Genomic DNA, 13,348 nt, shown 5'->3' on the forward strand with positions numbered 1-13,348 from the left:
TTATAATCTCGCTCTATCTATCGGTCTAAGGGTAGTAGGTAGTTAATAACTTCTTCTTAATTTTAAGTATCCGGTAGAACTTAGTCTAGAATTCTAAAATAAACTATCCGCTTCGGTTAGATATAATAGTCTCCGGAATACCTATAGTCCGAATTACGTTATTAATAAACAATCTAGCTATTTATTTAGTATTAGTATTTTTATAATAAGGAATAGAAATTAGTCTCTTACTTAATTAGTTAATAACTATAAAGATAGCGTTGTAACTATAATAATCCTTTAGGAATAAGCGGAAATCTATCGAAATATACTATTAGGGTCTCTTAGGAATAGGTAAAGGATATAGCAATCTAGGTATATAATCTCGCTAAGCTTTTATTTATTTATAAACTAAGTAATTTTCTATATATCGCTTTACGTTATTAGCCTATCCCGGCTAATAATATCTTAACGAGATAAGCTTCTTTAGTTTTTCGATTCTAGGGTATACGGTTAATAGTTATCGATATATATTATTAAGAAGTCTTATACGTAAATCTCCTTCGTCTAGAACCTTAAGTTGTCCTTTAAATAAGAGTAAATCTTCTTCGATAGTCTATTTCTAGTTACTACCTTCCCTAGCTATCCGTCGGAAATCCGCTAGCTTAGTACTTTCTCGGTTAGCTTATTTTACTTACCCGATAATATCTATTATATACTCTACGTCGATTAGATTTAAACCGACTAGATAGATACCTTCTTCTAAATAACTCTTTAGTAGAAGTATTATCTATCTACTATTATCGGTATAGGGTAAGTCTTTTCGCGATAAGACGTTAGCTATAATATTCTTCTTTCCTAGACGATACTTAATTATAAAATAGAACTAAGATAAGAACTCGCTCTATCTCGCTTATCGTTAGTTTATCTATCTTATTATTATAAAGTATTTAAGAGACTAATAATCTATTAAGATCTCGAAGCGATCTTTTTATATTAAACCTTTAAGTTTAGGTCGCTATTCCTATAGTATATAAATAATTACTAAGAGTTCTTTATCCTATATCTCGTAATTTAACTCTATGGATTATATACTTTTTAAAAAGAAAGCTACTAGATACTAGAAGTTATCGTTCTTATAATACTAGAAGAGAACTACTCCGAGTATCCTATTAGAAGTATCGGTCTCGACTCTTATCTATCGAACTAGGTCGTAATAATAGAGAACCGGCGTAGTTATTAACTTCTTCTTTAATAATAAAAAGGCGGCCTTATATTATTCGGTCTATTTATAAGAAACGTCTTATCGAGTAAGTCGATATAAAGGTTTTAAGATAGTACTATATCCTTAGATAAAATATCGGTAGAAATTATAAAATCCTAAAAATAACTAAACCTCTTTTATAGTTGTTAGGGCTTATTATAACTAAATAATACTAATCTTTCCTAGGTTAACTATAATATCGTCCGTACTTATAATAAAACTAAGGAACTTTATCTTCTATACGGAGAATTCGTACTTCGGTAATACTACCTAGAGACCTACTTTCTATAGACGTTAAAGTACCTCCCTTACTTATTACTAGTACTCTTTAAGGGTCTTACTATAGATTAAGATATTATCTATAAAGACTATAGTATACTTATCTAGGCACTCCTATAATATATTATTTATATACCGTTAGAATATAGTAGGTCCGTTTATTAATCCGAATAGTATAACTTTATATTTAAATAATCTATACCGCGTACGGAAAGTTATAAGCTCTTCTACTCTTAGTATTAAACGAATTCGGTAGAAACCTTATTAGATATTAAGCTTTATAAAGAACTTCGCTTTACTAGTTCGTTATAAGACTTCGTCGATTAATAGTAATAGGTAATAATCCTTTTTTATAATAGTATTTAATCTTCGGAAGTCGATATAGAAACGAAGACTACCTCTAGGTTTCTTCGCTATTAAGATTAGAGAAGTATATAGTACTAAGCTCGGAACGATAAACCCTTTCTTAAGATTCTTTATAATATACTCTCTTACTTCCTTTAGTTTATAAAGGGATAACTTATAGAGAGGATAATACCTAGGTTATACTTCGGCTTTAAGTATAATATCGTAATTAATTCTAGGTCTATAAAGTAGTAATTTATCCGATCTCTTTTTTAAGAAAACTTCTACGAGGTTATAATACTCCTTTAGTAGAGTCCGGAGTATCTTATTAATTTTAGGATCCTATATTTAGGTACTTTTAATATCGATAATATAGTCGATTTTATAGAGGGAAGTAATAAAGGTTTCGGTTTCTTTATTAACCTTACTTCTTATATAAAGTCGATTAAATCTAGCGCCTCTAATCGCGTAGATATCGATACTAATTGGGGACTACTCTTCCTTTATTAATATCTAGGGCTTTAGAACTTTCGTTTTATTCTCTAAATTTCGAATTATCTTCCGTTTCTCTTTAACCTATTAGTATCTATATTAATGCTCTCGGGTATATCGGAGTTACTAATCTTACTAATCCTATTATCCGAAAAGGCGATCGCGTTATTCTATATTAGCTTAATAGGTAGGGTCTATCTTCGATAGCTTCTTTAAGATTTCGGTTAAAAAAAAAATAGTAATCTTATTTATAACCTCGTTAGAGAGACTTCTTTAATCCGGCTAAATTATTCGGTACTATTAGTAATCTAGGAGAATATTATACTCGGTAAACTATATCCGTCCGAGGATTATATTATATCGTCTAAGATCTATAATTAATATTAGGACCTATCGCTATACTCGGCTATCTATATAAACTATAAGAATAGCGGTATATCGTATTAGTTTAGCTAGCTTATTATTAAATCCGCGTATTAGATATTTATAACTAAGCCTCTCTATCTTAATCCTAAATCGCTTACCGAGTAGTATAATTATTATCGTATTAATAAAGATATATCCGTCTATTTTAGTATTACCTAGTACTAAAATAGAAAAAGAATAGCTATTATATATTAGTTATATATTAAAAATTAAGCTATCTCTTAGACTACTAACTAACTTCTATAAGTCTAGCGTAAATAGTAAAACTTTCTTTCTATCTAGGAGGGAGACTTATCCTAGGCAAAGGCTTTTCCCGGATTCTCTTTATCGCTTACTTCGAGCTCTATAATCTCCTAAATCCGAGGGTTAGTAACAATTATAGTAGCTATAGTAGTAGGCTAGTTTAACTTCTTCTTCGGATAATTATAGGTTATATATCCTTATTCTTTATAATTAAAATAATAACCTTCTTTTATTAAGGTCTCCCGCTTAGACGTAGAGAGACTAATAAAGTTAGTATTACCTTCTCGCTTTATATAGGGAGTAGAATTCGAACTAGTTATAGTAGTACCTATACCGCTTCCTAAGGGTAGGTTTGTACGGGAATAGGGATTAGTCGATTTAGCTTCCTATTATAAACTAATTTCGTATAATATACTCTAGTAACTCTATATAAATATATCGAACGAGATTATTTCTTAATTAATAGCCTATATAACCTAGATTTAAAGTAGGTATAAGAGTTTAGAATATAGATCTCGTTTCCGATTCTTAATTATAACGGTAGCTTCTTTTATAAGCTATATAAACTCCCGTAAGGAAATCGATAAAGTTATCCTTAGGCTTTATCTTTAATCGGTAGTATATAGTATACGCTTCGGTACGTCGATTCGGGTTTATAAAGATAGTCTTTAAGTAAGTAATAATATCCTCTATATCTTCGTAAGGAATACTAGCGTTAGCGCTTATTTAGGGAGTAATATATAGCTAGGCTTTATCTTTATATCGGCTCTATATATAGAGTCTCCGATAGATAGGGAGAGGGTAATAGTCTACGTTAGCTTTAAATTTCTATCGGATTACTATCTCTTATATTTCGAATCTTACTTCTTTCCTATTATTAAGTATTAGTATATTAGATATCTTAGTCGTCTTTCGGGTAATATTAGCCTCTATAATCGGTACGCTAGTATTAGCTATATTAGGATTCTAAGTAATAAGGAGACGGAACGCTAAGTCTCCCCGCTTATAGGTCGTAATATTACGATAAGTAATTGCCTTATTACGCTTAGTTATTAGATCGTTAATCTTACTAAGGAGTATTACGACTTCCTCTCTTAAATCCTAATTCTCTTACTCTAGTCGTCGGTACTAGCGAGTAAGTTCCTAGAATCTCTCTTTTAAAGAAGTCTTCCGAAGTTATTCGCGTATAGAGGACGATCCCTCTCTAGCGTTATTATTATTATTCGTCTTACTAGTATTAACTAGTCTTAGTATTTCGGTATATAGGATTCGGGGTTCGGATATATTAACTACCTAGTCGATCTCTTCTTCTTTCGGTATAGTAGCGAGCGGCTACTTACTATAGTTCGTTAGATTCCGGCGGGTCTCGACTATTATAATTAGTTAGATAGGATTCGGTTCGGTTCGGAGAATCGGTCTTAGCTATATAATACTAAGGAACGGAGAGTAGGTAAGCTTCGACCGAGATCTACTATAATAGGGATCTATACGGTCTTCTACTTATTAAAAATTAAAATGGTACTTAATATTATGTTACTAGCTAGTTCTTTAACAAAAAGAGTATATTTAACTAGAATATTAAGTATAGGGAGGAAAAAGAAAAGAGAAGAAAAGAATCTATCAATAGGACCAAAAGACATTGTGGGGTGGGTCCTGGGTCGAAGGCGGAAACAATCAGCAGAAATCTCTGTAAGGCGGAAATATACGGCAGAACCAACTGACTCGTCCATAGGCGGAGTCAGTCAGCAGAAAACTCTGCAGATCGTCATACTTCTTAGGATTTTATAATTTCTACCGCCGCTTTATAAAAAAGTATTCTTAACTATCCCTACCCCTTATATCTATAATAAAAAAAGTAAGAATAATAAAAAGCCGGGATAAATATAGTTAAATATAACCGAATTATAGATATTTCGGTAGTTAAAACTTATCTTTTAATTAATATCCCTACTATATTATTTTAATCTAGAGAAGTATATTATATTAAAAATAAATACTTTAAATTAGGATATAGGAAGTATACTTTTATAGCTAGATTTAAAGGGTTAGTAATATTTAATAGCCTTTTAGTTAAAGAAATTTTCGGGCCTAGAACTTAATTATACTATCCTAGATTAGGAGCTTTTTATTATTATTTACTTTTTTTAATATTAGCGGTACTATTTAAATAATAGTAAGTATCTTATTAAAATATTATTAGACTATACTAATTTATATATATTTATAATCTAGTAGAAGCTTAATAGCTAATAGATATACTAGTATATATTCTTAACGCTTTTTAACTTTATTATAAAATATAAGCCTAGAAAAATAAATCTTATAAATAGACTTTTTTAGAATTCTAAATTCCGAATAAGTAATTATAAAGAAAGAATTAATTAGTCTAATTTAGAACCGAATTATAGATAAAAAGATCCTAGCTTTAAAAAAGACCGAAGGGCTAAAGGCCCTAATAATCTAAAGTATTATAAGAACCTAAGATCTAGATATAGATTAAAAGTATAAATCTTAAGAATATAACTTAATTAGATCGATAATAAAATATATCGATACCGATATAAACTTATAGTTTAAATAAAGAGAGCTATATAATAAATTAGATATTCTATTCGATCTAAAGAATATTATAGTAATCTAGTTTATAAATATAGCTACTACTATAAATACTCTCGAATAAATAGGAAAACTCTAATTAGATAACCTAAAAATAATCCGCCGGAAAGGTAATATATTAGCCTAAAAACCTAATAGTAAGGACTAGTTAGTTAATATCTTAGATTATCTTAGATACTAAGGACGTCTATATATACTAAAGAAGGAGGGTATCTATTAAAAATTAATAATAATATATTATAATAATCCTATTATAAGCTATTTTAGGAGAGTAAAGACTAAAGAATTTTTTAAAAGAGATTTCTATTAGATTAACTTATAAGAAGATATAAAAAAATATATAAAATCTTACGTAGTATATTAAACCGTCTAAATATTAAGATATCGCCCTTTTAATAAGCTCGAATTACTACTAATTCCTTTCTAGTCTTTTACCGAATTATTAATAGACTTTATTATAGGCTTATCTTAATTAATCTAGAAAAGAAGAATAATTAATATAATTTTAATAGTTATAAACTATTTTTTAAAATAGTATCTTTTCTTCTTAGTTTCGACTATAATAGATACTTTAGAATTAGCTAAGCTATTCTATTAAAGTATTAAACTATAATTCGGATTACTAAATAATATTATATCCGATTAAGGATTAGTTTTTATAAATAGATTTTAGTTAAAATTATATTATATATTTTAGGTAAAACTAAGATATTTAATAGCGTTCTACCCTTAGACTAATAATTAAATAAAAAGAATAAACTAAACACTCGAATATTACCTTCGGTACTTTATTAATAAGTAATAAAAAATATAACCTATACTTTTATATACTATAGAATTCGCCTATAATAATATCGTTAATATAATAACTAAAATATCGCTTTTCTAAGCCTTATTAAGATTTAATCTAAACTTCTAAATATATACTAAGGATAGTAGTATTAAAAAGAAGGTACTAGTAGCTTTAGCGAGAATTTAAAAGCTTATAGAGCTTCGCGAAAAGCTATAGAAAGTATAAAAAATAGTAATTAAAATATAAGTATTTTATTATAATAAGTATTATAAAGAAATAATATTTAAAAAGAATAATCTAATAGCCCTATTAATAAAAAACCTATAATTAAAAGAAGGTACTATAAAAAAGCTATTATCTCGATAGATCGGATCTTTTAAAATCCTTAAATATATTAGAAAATAAGCGTATCGCCTTTTATTCTTTAGCTAATATATAGTAATCTATAATATTTTCCTTATCTCCCTACTTTAGCTATAATACTAATAAAAGGGCGAATTAGAATAATTACTATTATTAGAATTAATAGATAATAATAAATAAAAAGTTAAAAAGATTAAAGATTACTATTAGTTTAAAAATAAATTATACTATCCAATAAAATAGTATAGCTAATTATTAAAATATAATTAATAGATACCTAAAAATATAATAATAAATATACTAAAAATTATATTAAAATATTAAAAAACTCGAGGAAAGAAGAAAATCTAAAGATAGCTATAGCCGCCGAATTAAAACCGGAACTAACCCGCTATACTTATAGATCTAAAAGGAATATAGCTAAATACGCCTCTAAGAATTATCCTATAGTATTAGATATCTAGGAATTATCCTAAGTAGCCTAAACTAATTCCTATATATCCTCTTAGAAGATAACTATCCTAGTATATTAGCTATACGCCGACTCCTTAGCTATATATAGACGAGGGTAATAACTAGCTTTATTTATAAGTTTCTTATATTTAATAGCGGTAGTAAAAATAAATAATAAAAGAATTACTAACGAACTATAATCGGATACCTATTAGGAATAAGTATCTTTAGTAGTCTAAGAATAAATTAAAATAAAATCCCGAAGATATAAAAGAAAATACTTTATCTAAGATATATAGGTACTAAGAAGAGAGTAGATATAATAATAAGACTTTATAAAACTATTAAAACTCGCGATAAGATATCGAACGTATATTATAACGCTAATAACTAGCTTATAAGGTAGCTATAATATAATTATAGTACTTTAATTATTAATATTAGGCTTAGCGTCTTCGCTAAAGCTATTATTAGAATTTATCTAAAAGTCCTAAATCTATAATAAGTACGCCGAAAGTTTATAGTAGGGTAAACACTGTTGGCACAGCAAAAATCACTGATGGCACAGGAGTCTAACCCAATTAGGTATATAATATCTTGGCGGTCATTTTCAGTCTAAGTGTTATTTATTATGGTATCGCCATAGTAAAAAACACAGCCCCTGAATCACCCCAGCCACATAGTACTTCCATGATCTGCTCCATGATCCGCTCCATACTCGGCCCCATATTAATTCCCCATAATGATGCTCCCATAATCATGCCTCCATTAAATCATATGATCTAGATAGGGCTAATTGTTAGAGTTAATCGAGCCTTATTTGACGTTTTCATTGAATTAAAATGGAGAGAAAAATAGAATATAATAATGAAGCTTTTACTATGGGAGATCAGAATTAATGGACGACAATTAGCATGTAGAAATTTCATTGTGGGTGCCAAGGCTCGCTTAACCCTAGCCTATCATGGTCACGTGATCTATATCTGGCACCGTGATCACGTGATCTAATTCTGGCACCATGATCACGTGATCTATATCTGGCACCGTCATTTACGTAATCTATATCTGGCACTATAGTCTATATCTAGTACTATGATTACGTAATCTACATCTAGCATCATGATCACGTGATCTATATCTCGAACCATGATCACGTGATTTAATGGGTGCATTATTATGGTGCATTAGTATGGTGTATTATTATGGGTGCCAAGGCTCGATTAACTCTAACAATTAGCCCTATCCAGATCATGGGATTTAATGGAGGCATGATTATAGGAGCATCATTATGGGGAATTAATATGGGGCCGAGTATGGAACAGATTATGGGGCAGATCATGGAAGTACTATGTGGCTAGGGTGATTCAGGGGCTATGTTTTTTACTATGGCGATACCATAATAAATAACACTTAGACTGAAAATGACCGCCAAGATATTATATACCTAATTGGGTTAGACTCCTGTGCCATCAGTGATTTTTGCTGTGCCAACAGTGTTTACCTAAATCTAATATACTAAACCGATATAAAATAATAAGAGCGGAACGTTTAAATAAAGAAAACGCGATATTTATTATTAAGAACTTAAAAAGAGGATTAATAGAATAACCTAGTTAAAATAAAATATATATTAATTAATTATAAATAATCCTTAAAGTCTTAAAAAGATCGGAGTAGAAGTTTAAAAAAAATATTTTCTTTAATAAATATTATAATAATTAGTATAATAGGATTTAGTAGATATATAAAAAAAAAGACTACTAATATTTTTATTATAAATATATATAAGATTAATAAAGTCTTAGTTTATAAATTAAAAAGAAAAGAGCTAGAATAGTAAATCCTAAAGGCTTATTATAACTATCTTAATATATTTTTTAAGAAAGACTCGGATATATTATTACTCTTATAAGATAGAATTAATTATAAAATTATAATTAAAAAAAAAGAATAAACTCGGCTATAGCCTATTTTATAAGATATCTATAAAAAAACTTAAAATAATAAGATAATATATTATTAAAAATCTATATAAAAGATTTATTATCTCTAATAGTACTTCTTTTATCTTACTAATTATTATAATAAAAAAACTAAATAGTAGATTATAATTTTATATAGATTATTAGAAGCTTAATATAATAATAAAAAGAGATTAATACCTCCTTCTATTAATTTTTAAAATACTTAAGAGATTAGGAAAGATAAAAATCTTTATAAAGCTAGATATATATTAAGATTTTTACTAAATTAAGATAAATCTAATATTAAAAGAATTTATAATTTTTAGATTAAGATTAAAGTCTTATAAATTTAAGATTATACTCTTTAGTTTAATAAACGCGTTAGTAATATTCTAAAAATATATAAATAATACTTTAATTAAGTATTTAAATAATTTTATTATAGTCTTTATAGATAATATCCTTATTTATAATAAGAATCCTATTTAATATAAAGAATAAGTTCGAAAGATCCTAAAGTATTTATAGAAGATTAGATTATAAATAATAATATTAAAATATAAATTTAGTATAATAAAAACTAGATTTTTTAGCTTTATTATTAGTACTAAAAATATTTAAATAGATCTTATAAAAATAAATATTATTATTAAATAATAGATTTTAAAGATAATTAAAAAAATATAATCTTTTCTTAGATTTTATAACTTCTATTAAATATTTATTTAGAATTATAGTAAAATTATAAAACTACTTTACTAGCTAATAAAAAAGAATTATTAGTTTAAATAAATAATTAATTATTAAAAAGCTTTCGAAAGGCTAAAGAAGCTTTTAATAAAGATACTAATATTATACTATTATAATCTAATAATAAAGACCTAAGTCGAAATTAATATTTTAAATAAAATAATAAAAGGTATACTTATCTAAAAAGATATAAATAAGTAATAGTATTTAATATTATTCTTTTTAAAAATACTTTTTTACTAATAAAATAAAACTATAATATTTATAATAAAGAGATACTTACGATTATAAAAGCGCTAATAAAATAGAGACCTAAGCTAGAAGATTTATAAAAAGATAAGTTATTTAAGATATATACCGATTATCGGTCTTTAGTATATTTTATAATAAAAAAAACGCTAAATAATTAGTAAGCCTAATAAGCCTAAATATTAGTATAATTTAGGTTTACTATTAAATACTAGTTAATAATAAAAAATATTATAGTATATATATTATCCTAAAAGAATAAACTAGAAAGCTTAATAAATTATTAAATATAGATCTTATTATCCTTAAATTAATTAAGTAAAAGGATAGAAACTATAAGCGAATCTAAAGATCTAATAGTAGTTATCTTTATACTAATAAATATCCTAGTACCTAAAATAGATATTATAAAATAGATTAGAATAATAAACGTAGAGTATCCCGATCTTATATAATATTAGAAAGAAGCGACGAATAAAGAGTTACTATATAAAATTATATTAATAGGATTACTAATTTATAATAGCTAACTAGTAATATTAAAAGATAATAACTTACGCGCGTATTTATTAGATAAGATATACTACTAAATATTAATAATATACCCTAAGAAGAAGAAAATAGCTAATTTAACTAAATAATAATACTTCTAGCTAGGATTATAAAAGGATATAGATAAGTATATAAAAAACTATCTAATTTATAAATAAATAAAACCTTAGTATAATAAGAAGCTAAGGTTACTATAATTACTACTAATACCGGACCGGCTTTAGTAGTATATTATAATAGACTTTAGATTATTCCTAAAAGATAAATATAAATATAATATAATATATATTATTATAGACCGATTAATAAAGCGGCTAATCTCGATCTTACACTATAAAATAGTTATAGACTAGGAGATAGTAAGGCTATTTATTAAATACGTATACCGGTACTATAGTATACTAGACTTTATAGTCTCGGACCGAGGACTATAGTTTATATCGGAATTCTAAGAAGAGTTCTATTAGATCCTAGGCGTAAAAAAAAAAACTATCGACTACCTACTATCCGTAAATAGATAATTAAATAGAAATTATAAACTAATATATAACGTAACGACTAAGACTATTTATAGAATATTACTAGGACAATTAGTCGGAAATTCTACCGATAGTAGACTTCGCGGTAGTAGCCCTTCCGTAGGATTTAATAGGGATATCTGTTGGGATTATGGTATATGACCTTGTTTGTTAGAACTATTATATATTAATAACTAGATAGTCTCCTCTCCTTGTTACAGATGGCATTGAAGATTAGAAGATTAGAGAGGCAGCCGACTGCCTACAGCCATAGTTTCTGACCTCGGTCGGACAGGCGGTCTGTGCAGGCGGTCTGTGCTTCTGCCGGAGGTCAGAAAGGGCGGCCTAGGGGATTTGCCGGAGGTCAGAGTTTTCTGCTAGAGGTTTCCGCCTATAGGCTAGGAACGAGACCTATAAAGGTCTTACTAGTAGGATTCTTTCTCTTCTCTTCCTTTTATTCTCTATACTTAGTATTCTCGTTGAATATACTCTTTTTATTTAAAGAACTAGCTAGTAATATAATACTAAGTACTATCTTAATCTTACGAAGTAGTAAGGTTATATAGACCGTTATTACGACTAGTCCTAATCCTACTTTACCCTACTTCCTATTCCTTAGTACTATATAAGCTAAGATCCGATCCGAACCGAATTTAGTCTAGCTAATTACGATAATTAAGACTAGGCGGAACCCGTTAAACTATAGAAAGTAACCGGCTATTACTATATCTAATAATAAAGAGATCTAGGAGTAGATAGTAGATACTCCTTCTAAACCGAAGACCCTAATAAGATTAGTTATAGCTAATAAATATAATAAAGATAATAATACTAGAGAAGGTCCCTCCTTATATAGTAGACTATAGAAGACTCCGACGAAGAAACGGTTTTTTAAGTTTATTTATAAGTATAAAAGGCTTAAAAAAAGGAACTAGAAACTTAAGGACGAGGTTACTATCCTCTATATCTAATAAATTAAGAATAATATAGTAATTATAGATCTATAAATCGAGCGCGATAAAGCTATTATATACTATAAATATATAATTAGAGCTCGTAATAATATTATCTATAAGTTTATAAACTAGGACCGTACTAGTACGCCGATTATAGAAGCCGTTTAATAGATAACGAAGATATTAGACGCTCTAATACTTAGCGATAGTAAAAAAGTACGATTTAAAACCTAAGAGATAGTTATATATTAGATACTAAAAGCTAATATAGATTATTATCTACTACTAGTTTATTAAAGACTTTATATATAAAGCCGCTATAAGGGTAAAGCCTAGTTATATATCGTTCCTTATATAAACTCTAACTCGAGTAACCCTTATACTAACGCCGATAATATAATCGTTTATCTAAAGATTATCTTTATAAATCCGAACTATTATACTAAAATATATATTATTTACTATAAGTTAATAATAAAACTAAAGAATAGTTTTATTAATTTTCTTACTAAGTTTATATAGCTTACCGAGGAAGTAGCTATAGTTACTAAGAACCGGAAATAAGATCTTTATTCGAAGCTCCTATATCTACTCTAAATTTAAATTATATAGGCTATAGGTTAGAAGACTATTTTATTCGATATATTTACCTAAAGCTACTAGAGTATATTATATAAGATTAGCCTATAATAGGAGGCGAAGACTATCTCTTATATATAGTCTACTATTATTTTTACTAGTAGACTAAATATAACTCCGAAGTCGATATTAATATATACTTCTTATATTAAGCGCGAAGAGAATACTAGTAATAGAAGACTCTTAAATATAGAAAGAGAGACCCTAATAAAAGAAGGTTATTATTTTAACTATAAGGAATAAGAGTATATAACTTATAAATATCCGAAGAAAAAGCCGGCTAATACTATAGCCGTAATCTAGTTATCTCCCTATATTATTAAGCTAGATAATAAGGATAATAATTAGGGAAAAGCCGATATCTAAGATAAGTCTCCCTCCTAGGTAGAAAGAAAGTTTTACTATTTACGCTAGACTTATAAAAGCTAGTTAATAGCCCTTAAGATAGCTTAGTTTTTAATATATAA

This window comes from Penicillium verrucosum (genome assembly GCF_028828655.1).
Source record: "Penicillium verrucosum strain IBT 35672 chromosome Unknown utg000005l_segment0_segment0, whole genome shotgun sequence".
Lineage (NCBI taxonomy): Eukaryota > Fungi > Ascomycota > Eurotiomycetes > Eurotiales > Aspergillaceae > Penicillium > Penicillium verrucosum.